Below are 19,628 nucleotides of genomic sequence, written 5' to 3'. Positions count from 1 at the left end.
TGGGGGGTGGGCTCTGGCTGGTTATCGGGAGCCTCTGTGCTGTTCCAGTCAGGAGTCTTTGAACTCCAGGCTGAAGAGGAGAGAAGTGGAAGCATGGGGGAGACACTAGCCAATGACAGCAAATCCAGGCATTTCCAGTCTCCCTTGAGCACACTCTGGTAAACATAGAAGTCATGGGAAGCTGGGAAGGACATGAGTGCATCCCAGATGAGTAACTAGGTCAGCTATGGATAACCATCGAGCAAATCTCGTGCGTGTGTGATCTCAGCTCATCCCCCAACTTCCCCTTCTTTTAGACAACCTGAGAGGGTCAGTGACAAACCCACAGTCACCCAGCTAGGAAATGGGAAAGTTGAGAGACTTCGGGATCCAAAGCTCCTAACCTCACTCTTCTGTTGCCTCCAGGTCTCAGTAAGCTATGGGGACTGTCACACTTGAACTGCAAAGACTCGATCCTTCCAGCTTTGACAGTCTGTGATTTATTCACTACATTGCCAGGTAGAGCTGGGAATACAAAGATTAGCAAGACTTCACTCTTGTCCTCGGGTTGTGAACTCCCCAGGAGTAGATAGCAGACCTCAATTTTCCTGGACGACCTGACACCAATTACCACAGCAATGAATTGAATACCGAAAAGGAAAAGCTATTTGGCTCAGTTGATTCCTGGGGGAGCAGATCTAACCAAAGTTCTAACCCTGGCCTTGAAAGAGAGACCGTGTGTTTCCTGTGCTTCTCTCTTCATCCAAGGGCCAGAACAGCCCTTAACAGGGTTCTGGAGAGGAAGGGGAGTGGTTGGCATGATGGGCTATGCCGAAGTATTCTGCTATCGCCAGGGAAAAGCCATGTTAAGTCACTTCACTTGCTGGGGGCAGGGAGCAAGGCCGCGGGGCAGGTCGGGTCCTGAGCCCCAGAGCTGAGGGAAGGGACGTCTGGCTCTCTGGACAGCTTTTCCCTGGGCTCTGATTCCCATGCAGTCCCCATTCCTCCCTGGCAGGCATGTCTCTTCTGTCTAGACAGCTCCCTTCTGACGACTCTGCAAAGCACAGTCTGTCTGGTGACAAAGCCTGCCCCAGACACACGCTCCCGACACCGGATTCATTCAGCATTCTTCAAAAAAGGGTAAGTTGGGCTGCCACCTCTAAAGTAGAAGTAGAGAGACATTAGTGAATAGAAATGGTGCTTCCTCTCCCCCATTTCAACCTCTCCTCCTCCCCCTCTCCTCTTGCCTTCCCCTCTTTCTCCCTTCCTCTCTCTCCTCCCCCCTCCCTTCCCCTCATCTTCCCCTGCCTCCCCTCCTCTCCCTTTTCCCTTCCTTCCCCTCCTTCGCCTTCTCCCTTACATTTCTCTCCTCCTCTTCTCCCCCCCCCTCCTCTTTCTCTACTTCCTTCTTTTCTTTCTCCTTGTCCTTGAGGCAAGCCTCACAGAGTCTAAGCTAGCTTTGACCTCAGGATATAGCAGAGAATGACCTTGAACTCCTGATCCTCCTGCCTCCACTTCTGAGTGCTGGGATTGTGGTCACGTACCACCATGAATGGCTTACACGGTGCTGGGGAATCAAACCCAGGACCTGGTGTATGCTAGCCAAGTGCCCTATCAGCTGAGCTGTATTCCAGCCCTCTTCTTTATTCATCTAACCATCCGCATGCAGCACTGAATGAATGGTTATAGTGTGCCAGAGTAGGACTAGGCATTGGGTGTTCCAAGATGACTTAGGCTCAACTCACCCTGCCGGGGACTCATCACATCGTGGAAGATGGACTGCCATGACAGTGACAGAAGACATTGCTGAGACTCCCTGCTGGCAGGTACCACAATCTTCACCATGGTCATGGTGCAGACAAACTTACCAAGGTTCTCAGAACTGGGAAGAGATATACAGAGTTGTGCAACCCTAGAACACTAAAGTCAAGAGTCAAAGTCAGAGGGATCTTCACTTGCACACTTAACCACACTCTGGTGTGGACTGCCCAGGAGGGACCCACTTTCTTGTGTATGAGGAGTGTGAGGGTCACATGCAGAAGGGGTGCCTAAGCTGGGGCTGCAGGGTGAGGCTGGCCGGTACACCAAGAAGGTAGAAAAGAGTCTGTCGGGCGGTGGTGGCGCACGCCTTTAATCCCAACACTTGGGAGGCAGAGGCAGGTGGATCTCTGTGAGTTTGAGACCAGCCTGGTCTACAGAGCTAGTTCCAGGACAGGCCCCCAAAGCCCCAGAGAAACCCTGTCTCGAAAAACCAAAAAAAAAAAAAAAAAAAAAAAAAAGTCTGTCCAACGAGGAGATTCTGCCTGCAGGAATGGGAGGGAGTACATTCCAAATGCCAGGAAAACATGAGCCAGGTCGGCTGTGAACGAGCAGTGGGTACAGGAACAGAACAGGCTGAGAAGACTCAGGAAGCCAGCACAAGTGAAACAGGGCCTTCCAGGGGACAGTAGAAGACGCTAAAGACGCCAAAGCTTTAACCAGAGGCTCAGAGCCCTGTGCTCAGGAAGCTGATTTAGGGAAGGAAGACAACTAGGAATTGGCAACCCCTCCCTGAGGGTCCTCTCTCACTTTCTCTCTTCCTTTCTTTTTATTGTGGTGGCAATGATGGAACTACAAAGGTCCTGCTGGCAATGCCCACCTTTCACAGTTTCGCAGTTCAGGGTACCAGGACTGCCAGTGAGCCCTGTGCGGTCACGCCATAACCCTTGCTTGCACTGTTTCCCAGTTCTCAAGGCTCAATAGTGAGAGGAAAACCCTATCATCTGGCCTTCAAGACTCTGTACGCCAACCGTCCTTGTCCCCTAGCCTGTGTCTCCCACTCTCTACAGCTGCACCACACCCAGAACCCCTATAGCACGTGCCCTTCCTGCATTTATTCTTTAGGGCTCTGCTCCCAGGAACAGTCTCTGTGGCCCTTGCCTGGTCTTTGCTGAGATGCCTCCTGCTCCTGCCTCAAGGCTCAAGCCCAGGATGACCCTTCCCATGTGTCCACACCTTGGGTTTGTGCACCTTATCCCCTCTCTACCATCCCAACCCTATGCTGTGCCCAAGCATGTGTGGTTTCCTTCCATGGGGACAGAGATGGCACTTTGCACATTTGCTGATCCCTGAAGGACTACAGAATCCGAAGGGGACCCTCATCATAGATCTAGCCACTTCTATCAACCAGCTCTCCAATGTCAGCTTCCTGGGCTGTTTTGTAAGCAGATGCTACTAGAAGGCATTTCCTCAGGTTTGTCCTTCTCTCCTGTCCTTTCATGGTCTTCATCGTCATTGTCATCATCATCGTCATTATATTGGGGCGGAGTTTCATGGGGTCCAGACTGGCCTCAGGTTCACTACGCCTGTAGCCAGTGACCTTGAACTTCTAATCCTCCTTCCTCCCCCTGAGTGCTGGAATTACAGGCTTGTGCTACTACTGTTGGGTTATGTGATGTTGGATGTTGAACTCAGAGATTTGTGCATGCCAGGCAAGCATTCTACCAACTGAGTTGTGTTGCTCACATCTCTTTTGAGAGCAACTTTAGGGATTTTTCATAGAAGCCACACACCTAGGACATGACTCTGTCTATTCTGCAGTGTGTATTTTCCCACTGCAAGACCTTGGGGGAAAGACCCCTGGCAGCTGCTATGCTGGGCTGTGTATCAGGACCCTCTGCTCCTCTGTAATGGCTCAACCAGGACACTGGTAGCACAGCCTTTATTAAGAGCCACCTACATTTGGCATTGCTCGATCTTCCCCTCCCCTATGTAGGAAAAGAGCCAAGGGCCTAAAGAGAGGAGAGAAGGCAGAGGTGTGGTTGCCGATGACTCCTGTCTATTCATGCCAGTGATTTATTTGCCTGAGATCTGCGCTAAGACAAAAGGAACCTCTGCATTATTAATGACCATTGATCACAGCCTTCCAAAAAAGAGATTGTAAGAGATGGAGGCTCCAAGCCAATCACAAACGATAGACCAGGAGAGCAGTGGGAGGGGAGGCCCAGGTGGGCAGAGAATTTGGTGCAAATAGAAGGACATAGAAGGACATGGAAAGCAAAAGACGTGAAATAGCCGCTGAGCTCTCAGTGTGCTGGTGTGTTAGATGTCAAACAGCTGTGGGTGCTGGTGGGTGCTTCTGGAGTCTCTCTAGACACACCCCTATGCACCCCCCCACACACACACCAAGAAGACTGTTACTGGGAATGGAGGGTCAGGGTCACTTCATAATGCTCCTAAGGTCAATTTATCAAGAACGCATAACCAGCATAGGGAAGGATGCTGATGATGATACGGCTTGAGAATATACAAACAATAAGGAGGCACAGTGGGCAAGGACACGGAAGCCCAGGTCCATCCAAGCTGTGTGGAACCTGGCCATACCCACTCGGAGCCCGGACTTCTGCAGGAGTTTTTACTGTTCCTGTCTTTGAACCCAACCCTCCCTCTCCTGGCTCTCTGCACCTGCTAAACGCTGCACAGCGGAGCTGGCATTCAGATCTGATACCCTAATTCTGTGATCACCATACTTGTCCAACAAGAAGCTGACTGTACCCTTTTCACCTCTAGTGTGTGGCCAGGAGGCTTCCTACCTCCCCTCTATCCTGGGAGGCTACTTTCCTAGTGAGATCTCCCACCCTGGGCGCCCCCTCACCCCCTACAACTCCCTACCGCCTTTCTTGCTTTATTTCCCTCCTGAAATATCTGACATCTCATTAAGTGCATTACATCTGCCCCAGTAGAATGTGAGCCCCAAGAGGCGCGGGGAGGGGGGTGCGCAATGATTCTAACCCCAGTGCATAGTCCATGTAGACATAAAGAAGATCAATAAATATTTGCTAATTAAAGGTAGGGGGCGGGAGACCCAGCTTGTGAAGAACTCGCAGAGAGGTGTAGATGGAGTCTAGGCACCGTCCACTTTCCCCGGACAGTCTGTTCCTTCCTACAGGTGGGCCTCCTCTACCCTCGTCCCTGGCGTCCTCCCATGGTGGGGTTGGGGCAGGGGCTCTCCGGGCGGGCCTCCCCTGCTGTGGGCGGGAGGCCGAGTGGGGAGAGAGCCCAGCGGGGGAGGAGCCCCAGAGCAGTGTGTGGAGCACCGGCGGGCGCAGGCAGGAGCGCGGAGCCTGAGCTGCAGGAACGGAGGGCGGCGGAGCCCGGAGCGCAGCAGGGTCATGGAGGAGGCCTGGCTCCTGCCCGCGGGGATGCAGAGCGTTTACAGGGTCGGCTGGTGCCTGCCAGCGAGGAGCCGGTAAGCGATGGGGCCCCGGGGCAACAGGGCGTCGCAGCCTCGCGGGACTAAGCCTGACCGGGCGGGTCGCATCAGAGCGGATCCCAACACCTGGCGTCCCGCCTCTGTACGCTTCTGGGACGTGAGAGAAGAGCAGGGACAGAAGGTCCCAAAAGACCAAAGGAAGCATGCCTCCGGGTAGAGCTGTCCGGAGCCCCGGACCGAGGGTGGAACGAGGGACCCCCCGAAGGTGGCCGCGAGACCCTGGGAGCACATCCTCAGTGTCCGGCGCTCTGGGGAGATCCTGCGGGGTAGGTGTTGCACCCCCAGGCTAAATCTGAGACACCTTCCCCCAGGTGGCCCCAGTGGCGGCCGAGGGAAGCTGGGAGCCCTCTACCGGCCAGGTCTCGGGGTGACGCCTATTTGGAAGAAGATTTAAAGGAGGGTCCAGTTCGGAGCTGGGGTTTGGGAAGGGCCCTGACTTGCTAGTGACCTTGGACGGGTCACTGCTTCTCTCAACCTCAGTAAGTGCATCTGTCCAATGGAGAGGACGCTTCTCTTTCACTGCGGGCTGGGGAGAATGAGAGGCCGTGGATGTCTTTTTATACACGCTAAAGTTCTCTGCAAATCCTAGCTGTTCGAGGAACATCAGAATTGCGAAGCTCTAGATTAGTCTTATTGCAGGTGATAGGAATGGGGAAGAAATCTTTGCCCAAAGTCTCAGTACTTGTAGAATATGAGACTCAAACCCCTTGACTTGCTAGGTTTGGGGTCGTTCAGGGCTTAATTTCCGGATACTCTCAGATTGGCCGCATTAGTAAACTAGCCCTGGGCACTTAGCTGGGCAATCGCTGGAAAGCTGTTGACCTCCTTGGGAACTGGTTCCCTCCTATAGGAAATGAGGATGACAACGTCCACACGGTAGGTTTGCTTTGCAAAATCAAATGGATTATTGCCTAGGATAACATCTGACCCGAAGCAGGAGCTCCGCCTTCCTTGCCCTGTTTTGTAGTATCAGACTTGGATCTCTTTGGAATCACTTCTTGGCTGTGGTTCTCAACCTGTGGGTCACAACCTACTGGGATTGCCCAAGACCACCAAAACTGCAGATATTTACATTACAGTTCATAACCATAACAAAATTACAGTTGTGAAGTAGCAATGAAAACAGTTCTATGCTTGGGGGGGGGGCGGTCATCACAATCTGAGGAACTGTATTAAAGGGCTGCAGCATTAGGAAGGTTGAGAATCACTCACTTAAGGCGTTCCTGTGCTTTCCTCTGGACCCCAGCGACACTGGCTGGAGTCTCAGCCCTCCCTATAAGGCACCTCTTATGACAACAGCAAACCGGTCATGTGGGCTTTGTCTAAGAGACCAGGACTCCATGGGAAGCTGGAGTCTAGGGCAGAAGGTGTACGCAGCAGAGCCCCAGACCTCCCCTCTTCCCCATGTAATTACAAGGCCAGAAATACAACGATGCCTCCTTGGGGTTTGCCAGCTGCCTGATGGCAAGTGGGGCTGCTGTGATCCCTTCTCTTCTGGCACGGATAACGGTTCTCTTTGGCAAGGGTAAAGTGAGCATGAACAGAAATATAGATCCTCAGAAATGGCATCCCCAGCCCTGAGAGGATGCCCTCACTGTACAGAATGGCTCCCATCAGGCCCAAGGTCAGCCAGCAGCAGCATCCAGGAAGCCAAATTTGCTTTAACTTTCTCTCTCTCCCCAGCAGTTAACACTGTTGGCCACACTTTCCCTCTGAAACAGGATTCTTGGGGCTCCCTTGACTTAACACTATTTTCTTCTTCTTTGCTGTTGTTATTGGTTTTTTATTTTATTTTATTTTTGCTTTTGCAGGCTCATCTGTGGGAGACCCTCTCCCTGGGTGATCTCACCTTCCCTCAGGCTCTTGTTACCACCTCTATGCATGTGACTCATAGGTGAATGTCTCCTGCCTAGAGCTCTCTTGGGCTAGCAATCCATCCATTTATTGTCAGCCAGCCACTAGTCAGGCCCTGGGGATAGAGCGATGAGCTAGATGGAGCTGTGTGTTAAGTGGGTACGGCAGGGGTGTGGAGTGGAGAGATGGCCAGTAAACAGATAAGTGGAGGGCGGCAACCAGTGTTGAGTCCCAAATGAGCACCAGGTGACTTGGATGAGAGCTGGCAGAAGTGGTGGTACAGACTGGGGGTGGGAGGGAGGGCACAGGTAGGAGGTGAGGTCAAAGGGATGATGGGGTTCAGTGCCGATGGTGAGGGTCGTGTAGATCACCGTGAGGGTTAGGGACTTTATTCTGAATGATAAGGGGCCATCAATATTAGAGAGTGCAGAAGCCAGGAATGGTGCCTCAGGCCTGGAAGTCCAGCACTCAGGGGGCAGAGGCGGTTGGATCTTGACTCTGAGGCCAGCCTGAGCTATATAATAAGACTCTGTCAAAAAAAAAAAAAGGCAAGTGATGGTAGCACACACCTTTAACCCCAGCACTCAGGAGACAGAGGCGGGTGGATCTCTGAGTTTGAGGCCAACTTGGTCTACAGAATGAGTTGTTCCAGGACAACCAGGGCTACCCTGTCTCAGATAAGGGAGAAGGAATACTGATGTTTTTCTGTTGTTGTTGTTGTTATCATCGTCATCATCATATGGGGGGGCACAGAGTCTATGAATGCTAGGCCAGCACTCTAACCAGTCCTAGCCCCAATACTGCCGATTTCTTCTGGGTGCATTTAAGCCTCATAAAAAGACTTATTCTAGCTGGGCAGCCGTGGTGCATGCCTTTAATCCCAGCACTCGGGAGGCAGAGGCAGGCGGATCTCTGTGAGTTTGAGGCCAGCCTGGTCTACAAGAACTAGTTCCAGGACAGGCTCCAAAGCTACAGAGAAAAACCCTGTCTCGGGGGAAAAAAAAAAAAAGATTTATTCTAGATTGGTTGCAAGTGATCTAGGCACTGGAGTGGGGAGGGACTAGGGACTAGGTTTATCTTCAAGGAGTTTCTAGCCACAGGCAGGAGGATGCACAAGCAACTTGGAGTCGGGGGGCGGGGTGGTGGGATTAAAGGAGAGAGATTTAGAGGCTGGGGTGTAGCTCAGTTAGTAAAATGCTTGCCTAGCATGCACAGGGCTCTGGGTTTGATCCCCAGTGGTGCATACATCTGGGCATGATGGTGCACATCTGTAATCCCAGCACTCAGGAGTTCACAATTATTCCTGACTACATAGCTAGTTGGAAGCCAGTCTGTGCTACATGCTACCCCGCTGAGTGTGGGTGACAGTCCATGCCAGGTGACCAGGGAAGGGCTTCCTGGAGGAGATGGCTTCTGTAGCGGAGATGATATCATGCCTCCAGACAGACAGAGCAGCCCTATCTAAGGCAAATGAACGTCCCCAGTATGTGGAGGGAGGACACAGAACCTGCAAGGATGTGAGATACCTGGGCTGTTAAGACCAAGGCTCTCCATTGTATCATTGACTTGTGTGAGCCTCAGCTTCCTCTATTTTTATGAGACAGCGGGTTAAATGCCAGGGAAAAACAGGAGGAAGAAGTCTCAGTTTGGGTGCCAGGCAGGGGCTCAGTCGCAGAGTGTTTGCCTAGTGTGCATGAAACACCAGGTTCTGTCCACATTCAGAAAAAAAAATATCAAGAGGGGCTGTCAAGATAGCTCCATGGGCAAAGGCTATGGCTGCCAAGTCTGCTGGCCTGAGTGAGATCCCTGGGAACCCCATGGTGGAAGGAGAACAGTGACACCCACAAGCTGTCCTCTGACCAAAACAAACAAAAACCCCATTTAATGAGAAAGTTGGTCCTAGTGGTGCACACCTGTAAACACATCACCCAGGAGGCAGGGGCATGAGGACGTCCAGTTCAAGGCCAATCTGGACTATATAGCGAGACTCTGTCTCAAAAAACCAACGCCTGGGACATGTCTCCATAGTAAAGTGGTTGTCTTGCCTCCACAAGGCCCTGGGTTTGATCTGCAATATGGAGGACAGCCAATTCACAGTCTGGGCGAGAGAACTTGATTGAGTTTGGAACTCCTATAGGGCCTTCAGATAGAGTCACCAAAAGGCATTTGGATTACGAGAGATGAGGGAACAGGTCTAAGAAGGGTAAAATTGTCTTATTCTTTCATCTGTTCTTTGAGTAAATTTCTATTGATCACCTGTATCAACTCCAAAAAGCTCAGCTATAAATAAACAAGTTCCTGCTCTATCGTGTGGGGAGAAGGGAGACACGGAAGCTCTGCACTGCAGAGTGGACAGGCTCTGTGAGAGATGGGCTGTGCACTGCGGAGTGGGACAGGGGGGCAGGCTGTGCACTGAGGAGTGAGACAGGCTCTGTGTTAGGGATGGGCTCAGAGTTAGGGACAGACTCTGTTAAGGACAGACTGTGCACTGCAGAGTGAGATGGGCTCTGTGTGTGAGAGATGGGCTGTGTGCTGCAGAGTGGGACGGGCTCAGAGTTAGGGAAGGGCTCTGTGTTAAGGATGGACTGTGCACTGCAGAGTAGACGGGCTCTGTGTTAGGGACAGACTGGGTGCTGCACAGTGAGACAGGCTCTGTGTATGGCATGGGCTGACACAGAGGAAAAAGGAAGTTATATAAAGGGGAGATCGAGCAGCTAGTCCTGAAGGTGGCAACAGGGAGGACAATGGGCTCCACCACACATGTGTCAATCCCTTCCAGAATTCCGGTCGGTCTGGCTGGGCACAGGAAGTCAGCAAGTGAGGCGTGTTGGGGAGGCCAAAGTTAATGCCTACGTAAGAAACAGCACAACAGAGATCAGGGGGTGATCAGTTCTACTGTGGGGTCCAGGGAAACTTCCTGAAAGCATTCTTTGGAGGAGAGGGAGATGGCTCAGTGGGTAGGAAGGACTGCTGTACAAGCCTGAAGGCCTGAGTTCAAGTTCCCAGCACCCGTGTCAAAAAGCTGGGCTTGGCTGTGCACACCTGTAACCCCAGAGTTTGGGAAGCAGAGACGGGTAGATCCTGGGAGCTCACGGGTCAGCCTGTCTAACCGAAATGGTGACCTCCAAAGACCCTGTCTTGGAGGGAAATGGGGAAGAGCGTGTCCTCATTCGGCTGGTACATGCACATGTGCACATACACCTGCTACACACATCGCACATGTACAGTAAAGATTTTAGGGCTGGAGAGATGGCTCAGTGGTTAAGAGCACTGGCTGCTCTTCCAGAGGTCCTGAGTTCAATTCCCAGCAACCACATGGTGGCTCACAACCATCTGTAATGAGATCTGGCACCCTCCTCTGGCGTGCGGGCATACATGGAGGCAGACTGTTGTGTACATAATAAATAAATCTTTTTAAAAAAAGATTTTAAACAATAGACCAGAAAGCATTCTGGGTAGTGGGAGTGTTCTGTGGGAACACTCAAAGAAGCAAAAGAACCATTGTCTTCACAAGTACAGGCCTCAGCTGAGAGACGGGTGTCCGTGAGTCCACACATGGTAGGGGATGAGGGGAAGGGGTGGACCATGTGGTCTTTGCAAAGGTAAATGGCAGGAAGTAAAAAGGATTTGTGTGGAACTACAGGCAAGTGTTCTCCAGGCTTCAGTCCTGTGCTTCAAAGCCAGCAGAGTGGCGTTTCAGTGTGACAGCATGTTGTCTGTCCCCGCTGTTGTCCCTGGCTCCTGGCACGCGTCCTGTCAACCTCTCCCAACTGCCATCCCATGTACTGAAAGTGTTTTTTCAGGAGTCACACTGAGCCTCCTAGCTCAGTGTCCAATCTGTGTCATCCACACCCTCAGGGGTTAATGGAATGGGAACGGCCTCAGCAAGGCTGAGTAACTTATCCAAGATCACAGAGCTCATAAATGGAGCTGGGAAGCAAACGGCCTGATTCCATGGGCTACCTCACTCCAAAGCGTGTGTTAACTCCTAATTGCTGCTGCCCTGTGCCTCCCAGCAGGGAATGCAGATGGTGGCTAGTGGGTTTGAATCCTTAAACACCACAGTTCCCTGTTTGGCTTCCAGGAAATCTATCCCTGCTGTTAGTATCTCATTTACCCATGTTGGAGAAGGCAGTCTCTTCAGACCCAAAGAGAAGAATAGACTCACACCATGAGCTCAGCTGCTCTCTTGAGAGGTATAGCATCTGGGGAGAGGAGACAAGACAGGCAAAGCTCCAGACCAAGGGGTGTAGTTCAAAAGGTCTTTCAGGCTGGCCTGCCTGTCTGCTGTTAGAGTTGCCCCTGCTGGGGCGGGGAGGACTTGAAAACATCAGAAGCATTTGGCATGAGCCAGGGCCGGGGGCCATAGGGAACTTCCACCCTGCATCTCAGGTTCACACTGCAAGTGAGAGTCTAGGTGCCAAGAGACTGGGTCTGTACCTGTAACTCACTGTGTAACTAGCTGAGCCTGCCCCCTTGTCAGTGCCACAGGGAGCTGGACTGGGTGATTCCCAAAAGCCCACTCTGACACCTAGGTCTTTTGCAAATGCCAGGGCTGACGTATCTGTGTTGTGTCCACCCCTCCCATGACCCCCAACTCTCCCTCCCCTGCACACTGATCGATGTAAACTGTGCAGCCTGGTTCTAGCCTCTCACCTGCAGTAAGCCAGGCAGGCTCTAGGCCCGCTCCAAGTGCAGCCAAGTGTGAGACAGGCTTAGGCGCCACTTCCCCTTTTCCTCTGGGCTGTGCTGAGCGGAGAAAGATGTTAACCATTTACCATATAGACCTGGTGGGAAAAGGCCCTGCCAGGGGAGACCAGCAGGAACAAAGTTCCTTCCCCTCCCTCCCCTTCCCTCTTCCCCTCCCCTTCTCTTCTCTTCCCTTTCCCTTTCCACTTTCTTCTTTTTCTTAGGCAAAGGTCTTGCTATGTAGCCCAGGCTGGCTTCAAGCTGCCTCAGCCTTCCAAGCCCTGGAGTGACAGTAGGCCTGGCTGAGGCCTTGCACGTGTGCAGGCCTGTACTGAGCAGCAGTTTGTGTGAAGAGAAAAGACAACCGCACAGGCTTTCACGCCTGGTAGGCGGGAGGCAGCATGGAGCCAGGCAGACACAAATCCGAGTCCTAAAATTTCATCCTAGCTCAGAGCTCTGAGCTACTTCCCTCCCGTGGAAAACAATAGAAAGGATTGCGATAACAAGAGTCTCCTTAAGGCTGACCACCCACAAGTCCCCACTGCCCCATCCCACTGGCCAGAAATGCAGTTCTCAGATGATAAAATCCCAAAATGACCCCTAGGGGGCGATAGTGCCCTGTTGATAATTACTGGTTCTGGCGCTGCACTCACTGTTTAGTCGGTGGTGTGTGTGTGTGTGTGTGTGTAGATCACACTATGTTGCCTAGGCTAGCCTCAGACTCTGTATTTTCCTGCCTCAGCCTCACATGTGCCGGATTCCAGGTGTTCTCTTTACCCTCGAGCACTGTCTCAGTGTCTACACGGTCTTGGTACCTCAGTACTGAGTCCTCTTAGAGTTCCCAGCTGGGGCTCTCAATCCAGCTGTGCTGTGCGTGGACTTGAGCTGCTCATTTCCCCACTGTTTCTTCATCTATAGTGTGAACTGATTTGCCTCAAGGGCAGTACTAGGGGTGGACTTGCATAGGAATTCACCTAACCACCGGTGACAAAGGCTCTGGCTTCTAAACAACGCTGTGGCTTGTTCACAGTGGCCTCTGGCTGTTGAGGGCTTGTAACATCCCAGTCCAAAACCAAGAAAAGAAACGCTTGAGCGGTGATTCGCTAACTGGTTCAAAGGCCCTGAGAACAGGTCTCTCCTGTATGTGGCATTTTATCTATCTTAAACCGTCAGTGACGGTATCTCGATGTCACCCCAGCTGGGCCACACTGTAGAAACACTTGAGGAATTTTTTAGAAACTACAGTGTCTGGGCTCTCCCCCAGGGGGTGAGGCCTAAATAATTGTGGGTTTTGGTTTGTTTTTTGTTTGTTTGTTTGTTTTGTTTCAGTCCCCCCCCATGCTGGAATTCGAACTCTAGACTTCTCAAAAGCAAGCATTCCACCACTGAATTACACCCACATCCCCATCACCCTTTTCCTTTTTTGTTTTGAAACAATGTCTCTCTCACTCAGTTGCCCAAGCTGGCTTTAAACTCACTGTGTCATCCAAACATTTTTTTGTTTTGTTTTGGTTTTTTTGTTTGTTTGTTTGTTTTTCGAGACAGGGTTTCTTTGTATGGCTGGCCTCGAACTCAGAGACCTGCATGTCTCTGCCACTCCCCTGACCCCCTAGTACTGGGAATAAAGGCATGAATCACGCTACCACTGCTGGCCCTTGAACTTTTTTGATCTCCCTGCCTCAGCCTCCTGAGTAGTTGGGGTTATACAGGCCTGTGTTGTCAGGCCCAGCCATGTCTGTTTTACAAAGGCTCCCTAGGTGCTTCTAGTGCTCCCCAATGGAGTCTTTAATTTGGCCCAACACTCTTTTTGAAGTTTGAGAAACAGAGTCAAACAAGGAAGTGGCCTTCAGTTATGTAGAATTAGTGGCAGAGCTAAGCTAAAGTCCCTATAGCATCCCTGCCTCTGCCCAGTCCTGTTGTTCAGGCCAGTCCCCATCTGGTCATTGTCTTGACAAAAACATTTAAAGGTTAACTTTTATTGTGTTTGTGAGTGCAGGTGCCCAAGGAGGTGCAGAGGCATTGGGTGCCCTGGAACTGGAGTTATGGGCATTGGTGAGTTGTCTGTCATGGATGCTGGGAACCCAACCTGGGTCCTCTGCAAGAACAGCAAAGGCTTTTAATCACTGAGCTATCTCTCTGGGTGCTTCCCTCCCCTGCCACCATAAACATGTATTTGTCTCTTTTCAGAGTCATAGGTGGAACAAGACCAGGCCCCTGTCCTCCAGGAATTCCCATGGAGTTAGTGATGGTAGTGGGCCCTCATGGGAGGGGCACCTGGGCTGCCTAGGGCGGGCAGGTTAGGACAGGCAGGTTAGGAAAGACATCACAAGGATGTCTCAGCCTAGTGAGACAACCAGAGGGCAGAAGAAATGACACTTCCCAAGCATAGGAGGACATAGGGTCAGAGCAGGAAGTAGCCCTCCCACAAAAACAGGTAGTTAGCCGGGTGGTAGTGGCGCATGCCTTCAATCCCAGCACTCAGGAAGCAGAGGCAGGCAGATCCTGTGAGTTTGAGGCCAGTCTGGTCTGCAAGAGCTAGTTCCAGGACAGGCACCAAAGCTATAGAGAATCCTTGTCTCGAAAATCCAAAACCAAACCAAACCAAACAAACAAACAAACAAACAAACAAACAGAAAACTAGGCAGCCATGCCTTGCGGGAGGAGTATAAGGACGGGCAGGCAGCAAACTGCAGCTGAAGGTGTTAGAGGCGGAAGGGACTCCTCACGGCAGGTCTCTAAGTGCCGTGGAAGCCCCAGGTGGAGTGACGTGGCCAGGTGTTTAGTTGAAAAGAAGATTCTGGAAAGGCAGGTGATCTCTGTGAGTCCAGGGACTACCTGGTTTAGAGACCCAGTCCCAAGACAGCCAGAGCAACATAGTGAGACCTTGTCTCAAAAAAAATTTTTTTTCTGTTATGTGACTGTCATGCCCCCCCCAACCCATTCATCTTTTTGTGATGATGCAAGATTTATAATATAATGCCTAAGCGATGAGAAGGAGCCAGGTGAATGATATAGACGACACTGTCGTGTTAAGCTCCAGCCACATAGGGGACACCTGAACACAAGCGCTGTGAGGGCCGAACAGTCAGTGTGAAGGGGAGACAGCTCCTGGGTGAGCTCACACACGTGTGCAACATGGCTACACCAGCGAAGGATGACTCACCTCTGGGCCAGTCTAAACAGGACTGTGCAAGATTGTTATCGTACTGCTCAGAACGGGGCATAACTTACAGCCTAGGAATTGTTTGGTTCTGAGACTTTCCCATGTCATCCTTTTCCACCAGCGTTGACTCTGGGTAATGCAAGCATAGAAGGCAGCAGTAGCTTGGGGGCCACGGTAGCTACGATTGATGAAGCCTTTGATAGACACCTGACACTTTGCACCCCACATAGTCCAGTCACACGCAGCAGCTAGCTGGGCGGTGCCGGGGCCTCTATTGTCTTCATTTTCTACATGAAGAAACAACATAGAAATTCACCTGATGAGCCTGGTTCCGCCTGCGACCTATAGAGCTGGTACCTTGGGTGCTCTTTCGGCCAGTATCGGCATCTAACCGATACTCCCTACTTTCAGGAGATTAAAAGCAAATAGTCGCCAAACCCAAGTGCATGACCTGGTGAATTTTCACAGCTGCTGAAACAAAACATGTGTTGCCCCCAGAGGCTCCCTCCCCTTTTAAGATTCACTTTCTAAACTCAGCCATGGTGTCTCTCTCTGTCATGACAGCACTTGGCCGTATGAGGCAGGAGGATCAACGCAGGTTAGTTCAAGACTAGCCTTGGCTCCATAGTAAGGCAATGTCTCAACACAAAACACTGGAAGTCGCACTGGATCCTGTTCTTACCGAGGGGATCATTTTGTAGGCTATGAACTTTATAAAGTCCCATTACATCTGGTATCTGGCTGCTTCTTGACCTCATGTGAGAGTGTCTGGGGTCATTCTCTGACTTAGCGGATGCTGTGTGAATATGCCACGGTTATTCGTCACTTCCCCTACTGTCTGTTTAGGGGATTCCGTTTCAGGCTGTTACAAAGAGTGAGTTCCTGCGAGCCGCTTCTGCATTCATCCTGCGTCTTTCAGTCAACATTCATGCATGCTTTTAATTTCTCGGTGCTGGGGATCCACCCCCGGACCCGCTGGACACCAGGCAAGTGCTCTACTTCTGAGTTTCAGCCCCAGCCCTCCTCATGTGGCTGGGCAGAGAGGCATGGAGTGCTGGGCCAAGGATCTGCCTGCTGGGGCTGGGGATGTAGTTCAGTCGGTAGAGTGCTTGCTTAGGATGTTGGCCCAGGGTCACACAAACAATGTGCATGGCTACAGAATGAGTTTGAGGCCCTCCTGGGATACAAGACACTGATGGAAGGAAGGAAGAAAGGAAGAAAGGAAGGAATGTGATTATCTTCCCTCCCCCCTTTTTTTTTTTTTTGGTTTTTCGAGACAGGGTTTCTCTGTAGCTTTGGAGCCTGTCCTGGCACTAGTTCTTGTAGACCAGGCTGGCCTCGAACTCACAGAGATCCGCCTGCCTCTGCCTCCCGAGTGCTGGGATTAAAGGCGTGCGCCACCACCGCCCGGCTTCCCTCCTTTTTTTTTGAGATGGGAATCTCTCTACAGAGCCTGGCTATCTTGGGACTCTATACAGCAGGTTGACATCAAACTCACAGAAATCCGCCTGCCTCTGCCTCCCAAGTGTTAAAACTAAAGATCAGCATGCCCAACCATTTTCCAGATTTTTATTCTTTAATTGTGTGTGTGCCCACATGTATGAGTGCAGATGCCGGAAGAGGCCAGAGTTGTGAGCTGCCTGATGTGGGTGCTAGGTTCCAAAGTGGAGTTCTCTAGAAGAGCAGCAAATGCCCTTAACTGTTGAGCCATCTCTCCAGCCCCATTTCCCAGGTTTTATAATTTAAGAGATTAAACCTTGAAACTGATGTATTTGTACCTCAAGATACTGATTAAAATTTAAAACTAGTACTTTCACACACACATGCACAGCCACAGCCATGAGATTTTCCTGTCTCAATCACATACATTACGTTTACCCTTGACTCCGTCTCTGGGAAGCACGTGTGATACCTTGATTTTCCCATGGAGAAGGGCTCTGACTGTTGGCGGGCCCACACAGGATAGGGAGCGGAATCAGATAACAGCTGTGGAGGCCTTTTGTAAAAGGGAAAGTTCTCAGATTCGTGGAGAGCTATTTTCCCTGTCCAGGGCTCTCTCATCCGTACAACAGAGAACGCAGACATGAATTCCTCTGTGGGGGATTTGTTCTACTGCAACAAATCTTTGATCAGAAAGCCCTAGATCTCCCCCTAGCCTCTAAAAGGCCATGACTGGCTGCTACAGCTCCAGCAGAGCCACACTTCCGCTTTGTTTCTGGCCGGTTTCATGACTCAGCTAAAGACCCTTCAGAAAGGAAAGGGGGTTGATCTACCAGGGAGCCTCAGGCAGGAAGCTTAGGCTAAGGGTTGGGGGAGGACCCCTGCTATGTGCTGGTTCCTCTCCCTAGGGTGTCCTGACTTTGCTGCAACCACAGGAAGATTCTGGGAGAAAACTGGTGTTGTTCTAGTTGGCAGATGAGGAGGGGCCAGGAGGTAAAGGGACTTCAGATTCCACCCTGGGGATTGGTGGGGGGAGGAACTGAAAGTCTGTCTTGTGTGGCTTTCCTGGGCCTGCTAGGACTGTTTGAATTGGCTCAGCTGGGAGAAGACTGAGCTGGTATAGTGCAGGTCCTGGTGGGAGTCACCCAGGGCTTCCTACTTCTCTCCCTAGGCAATTCTCTCTCCCATTCCCCTCCTCCATCCCTCCCCCTTCCTCCCTCCTTCCCTCCCTTCCTCTCTCCCTCCCCCCATTCAGTTTATTTTTCTGTTGACTCTACTCTCTTCAGACTTTTGTTTACAAATATATTATTTCCTACAAAGTAGTGTGTGTGTGTGTGTGTGTGTATACATATACATATATATATATACATACATATATACATATGTGTGTGCAGATTAAGGAATAAAGAGGGCTCAGATGCAGGTCAGTTGGTAGATGCTTGCCTACCATACACAAAACCCTGGCAACACAGTGATATTTTGTCTCAACACACACACCACAAATAAAATGAAAATAAAAATAGGGCAATAGGAGCTGGAGAGATGGCTCAGTGGTTAAGAGCACTGTCTGCTCTTCCAAAGGTCCTGAGTTCAATTCCCAGCAACCACATGTTGGCTCCAAACCATCTGTAAAAAGATCTGGCGCCCTCCTCTGGCGTGTGGGTATAAATGGAGGCAGAAAGTTGTATACATAATAAATAAATCTTTTAAAAAAAAAAAAGAAAGAAAAATAGGGCACTATAGACCTCTGTGTTGGGGGTGTGCAGGACTCCCCATTGAGGATCAATTTATTTATTTCTGATTGTTCGCTCTTACAGGTGGGGCCACCAACATCATTCATGTTCCCATTAGCTTGCAAACATAGAAGTCTGTCTGTCTGTCCATCGAGCGAGCATGAACAGAAATGGGAACATAGGTCCTTGGGTGGTCATCACATCGTTTGTGTCTTGAGACAATACAAATTCTGTGTCTATGAGCACTTCCAACTTTTGCTTTATTTTCAGTTTGTGATACTTCATATGGTCTCACTTGTTCACACACTGGCTTGATCAGACTAAAAATTGTTCCCTCGAGTCAGGAGGTGGTGGTGCACACCTCTAATCCCATCACTCTGGAGGCAGGGGCAGGCAGATCTCTGAGTTCAAGGCTAGCCTGGTCTACAGAGCAAGTTCCAGAAGAGCCAGGACTCTCCTGGGTGAAAACAGCATCTAATGGTCATGCTTCTTTGTGTGTCTATGTTGTTGTTTGAGCTGTGATGGAGAAAGGCTGTTGTCTGTACATCTGTGGTCCGTGCCTCCAAAGATGAAAGGATTAGGGATACATCTCCCAACATGGCTCAGGAAGGAAAAAGGAAAAGCTGAAGGCTCTCAAATGATGTCACTTCCTAGAAAAGTTCCAGTGCAAACCCCCAACCAAGGCCACCTCCTTTGTCCCTGTCCCTCTTCCCAAGATAGCACTGAGGGCTTGCCTACCTACCAGCCCATGACTCTTCCTGCAGGGAGTCTTTGGACCATCTGGAGCCACCCGAGTATATGGGGCAGTCACACCAGCCTGCTGTGAGCCATGACAGTAGCAAGTCCACCTTGGCTATCTGTAGGCAAGAAAATTCCTAAGGATCCAATCTGACTTTGCATCTTCCACGTGAGCCGTGTGAGCTGTAGGAAAGGAAAGCAGCTGTAGGTTTGGAATGGAGCCCAGGGCAGGAGGAGGCAGGAAAACTGTTTTGTCACCTTTTACCCCTGGGGCCATACCTGTGCCTTGAGGCTTTCTTCCTGGATTGCAAAATTTGAAGACAGGTAGAGATTTGGAGAGCTCTGGAGCCAGTCCTACTTCCAACTCGGTGACATCACCTCTCTGAACACCCATTGGCCACTTTGTAAATTGGGAGATAGATTGCTCAGTGGACAGGTTGGGTGACTCAGGTCCTGGACTGGCTCAGTGCCTGTAACATAGCAAGAATATCATTAATAATAATGATCCTGATGATGATAATAATAATAATAAAACAGGCTGTGCATGCCTTTAGCTCAGCACCAGGGAGGCAGAAGCTGGCTCATCTCTGTGAGTCCAGCTCAAGTTGGTTTATATTATGAATTCTAGGCTAGCCAGGGCTACATAGTGAGACCCTGCTTCCAAATAATAGTAATGATAACAGTAATAATAAAAATGTCTTTCAAAGCCGGGCGGTGGTGGCGCACGCCTTTAATCCCAGCACTCGGGAGGCAGAGGCAGGCGGATCTCTGTGAGTTCGAG

At 50.8% G+C, this 19,628-nt stretch overlaps 1 protein-coding gene across 2 annotated transcripts in view; it reads left to right on the top strand.

Moving 5' to 3' along the window:
* The first annotated feature begins 5,057 nt into the window (after positions 1-5,057).
* The window catches only part of Htr1d (5-hydroxytryptamine receptor 1D), a 21,942-nt gene continuing 7,371 nt past the window's right edge, over positions 5,058-19,628 (top strand). The window contains exon 1 of one of the 2 annotated variants that reach the window (XM_026782106.1): positions 5,058-5,206. The gene's annotated coding sequence lies outside the window, so the exon portion shown is untranslated. Of the gene's footprint in view, positions 5,207-5,471; positions 5,497-19,628 lie in introns of those variants that run through there. The other variant, XM_026782107.1, reaches the window with a different exon arrangement.

The sequence above is a fragment of the Microtus ochrogaster genome, chromosome 10 (assembly GCF_000317375.1).
Source record: "Microtus ochrogaster isolate Prairie Vole_2 chromosome 10, MicOch1.0, whole genome shotgun sequence".
NCBI lineage: Eukaryota > Metazoa > Chordata > Mammalia > Rodentia > Cricetidae > Microtus > Microtus ochrogaster.
Note: the sequence above shows the minus strand (reverse complement) of the source record. Positions and strands in the feature narration are given on the sequence as shown.